The sequence below is a fragment of the Echinops telfairi genome, unplaced genomic scaffold, assembly GCF_000313985.2.
Source record: "Echinops telfairi isolate 266 unplaced genomic scaffold, ASM31398v2 ScPeMD7_31;HRSCAF=116, whole genome shotgun sequence".
Taxonomy (NCBI): Eukaryota; Metazoa; Chordata; class Mammalia; order Afrosoricida; family Tenrecidae; genus Echinops; species Echinops telfairi.
In genome coordinates, this window is record NW_022103928.1 from 45,529,634 (window position 1) to 45,532,469 (window position 2,836).

A 2,836-nucleotide genomic window follows, 5' to 3' on the forward strand; every position below is an offset into this window, starting at 1 on the left:
CTTTATTGGTAGTAGCCATTGGGCACCTCTAGTTCTAGTTTCAGAGTGATGAGGCAGTAGTTATTCATGTAGATTTGTCTTGTAAACTAGATTCTTCATTGAAGCTTTGGTTTCCTTCTTTCTTATTTGTTCTGGATGAGTAGAGGCCAGTAATTTAATCTCAGAGGGTCTCTTTTGCCTTTAAGATTCCAGATACTACTCACTAAACAAGGCTATAGAGCAGAACTTTATGCTCCCTGAAGGTATCTCGCAGGACAGTAGTACCCATCCTTCCAACCTAGAAAATTCATCCTTTGAGAATTTTGGTTATGTTTAAGAAGTACCCATGACTATGTCTACTATCCATTTCATTGTATATAGAATATCCTTGCCTCTCTTCATATCCTTTCTGTTTCTGCATTATATGTTTATCCTACTATTAAACACATTAGGTCATTACACGGTACCTGATGCTCTACTTCCCATTCCCTATTGGACTACAAACCTCTTCACTCATGACCCAACTAATTTCTACTCATCCATATATATAAGCTTAATGCCACTTCCTGATGAAAATCTTTCCTGAACAGTCTTGGTCAAACCTCTTTTAATACATGAGTAGCTTGAATAAGACAGACTACCTAAGTTCAAATCCTGGATCCATTCTTAGGATATTGGGAGAGTTAACTGGCTATACCACAGTTTTCTCATTTATAAATATGGGTGATAATATTCACTTCATGATTTTGTGAGATTATTACTATTTTTGGCTCTTTTCAGCTTATTGCTTGAAGGAGTTATACTAGCCCAATGTGTTAGCCCGGATTGACTAGAGAAACAAATCCAGAGACACTCATATGTGTATAAGAGAGAGCTTTATATAAAAGAATAACTGTATATGAAGAAAAATCCTAGCCCAGTCCAGATCAAGTCCTTAAGTCTGATATTAGCCAATATATCTGATACCAGTCTATAAATTCCTCTTCAGACTAAGCAACACATGAAATGGCACTGAATGCAGAGGCCAGTGGGTGGGAAGTCTTGTGGAAGCATCTCAGCTCTGGCATATGGCTCTCTGTGTGGCTGTTCAGCAGGAAGATGAAGCAGAGAGCAAGTGTGTCCCACCTCTAGGAAGACAGGAGCTCCCAGAATCCTCATGAAGCCATGCCTACAAGGAAGGATCAATCAGGCTGTGACCTGATTGACAGGCTAGATACCACCCCTTCACTCAAGCTGACAGATTATGCAACTGTCACACCCAAGTGGACTCCCAAATGTTTACATCATACAAGTTACGAGGTTTTAAATTCCTGACAAGGGACAGAGGGCATTTTTCTACTCATTATAAGGAAATCCACACGGAAGCTTCCGTGAGGCATTTTTCTACTCATTACAAGGAAATCCACACGGATGCTTCCGTGAGGCATTTTTCTACTCATTACAAGGAAATCCTCAGTTAAGCTTCCATGAGGCATTTTTCTACTCATTACAAGGAAATCCTCAGTTAAACTTCCGTGAGCCACAAGCACTTAAAACCCACGAACCTTAAGATGGTCATTTTTAGCCAGTCTAATCTCTATAAGGAACTGGCATATGTTCTTGTGCTGGTCACCTGGTAGCTTAATCACGTCTCAGTACTCTGGATGCGCACTCACAGTATCATTGCAGGCACATTACTTCTTAAACGCCTTCACTAGTTTCTTTCTATCGTAATCATCGTCGATCCCTTGGACAGCAGTAAGAGTCTTCCTGCCATTTCTCTGGAATTCTTAGAGGGATATAATCCTCAGTCCCCGAAGGAAGCAGGTCTCACCCTTATTTGCATCAGTAATGGAGTCAAAAGAGTGGAGGTTCTGGATAGCGGACATACGACACGATTCCTTTTCCTCCGTGGAAACGGTCAGCAGGAGAAGGTGGGCAACGGGCATGGAGAATCAGGAAGCGAGGGGGCTTGAGGGGAAAGGCTGCTGAGTCCTCAGCGGCAGCTCAGTGGCTGGGGCCATACTATTACTCACAATGAACTAACACATGCAAAGTGCTTAGAACATGGTCAATCACATAAGGTGTGATAAATCACACGCTCTCATTATTATACTCTTCCCCAGCACCATGTGGTTCTCCTTCGCAGGACTCAGTAGAGATGGAGTTTAATAATTGTTGTGTGTGATGCTTACTGTCGTCTCTCTCCCCATACACCTTTGAGACAGAGATGAGTGTCAGGTATTCTCCACTCCTACCCTTGCTTGTCTCTTGGCCCTCGCGAAGCGTGACCTCTGGTCCTTTGCTGATTGAGTTTGGCGAATGGTAAACACTGGCAGAAGATGAAAGAGGTTGGGAAAGAGAATGAGGTTGGGATTATTTTCTTCTGCCAGGACACAATAGTGGCTATGTGTCTTTATCAGAGACGGCTGATCCTGTCAGGCAACCCCTGGGCTAAGATCCACTAGTTCACACAAATGTTCCTTTTTTAGGCCTCAGTGTCGTTTCCACTTCCCCACTATGACCAGGACTGGGGTGCTGCTGTGCCACCCTTGTTTTCTACTGTCTGACCATATATTTACAGACTGCCCTTTCTTCTTCTTTTTAAAGTGATTTTATTGGTGGCTCGGACAACTCCTATCACAATCCATCCATCCATCCATTGTGTCAAGCACATTTGTACATTTGTTGCCATCATTGTTTTCAAAACATTTTCTTTCTACTTGAGCCCTTGTTATCAGTTCCTTATTTTCCCCTCCCTCCCCATCCCCGCTCCCTCACAAACCCTTGATAATTCATAAATTATTTTGTCATTTTTTACACTGTTCAATATCTCCCTTCACCCACTTTTCTGTTGTCTGTCCCCCAGGCAGGCGGT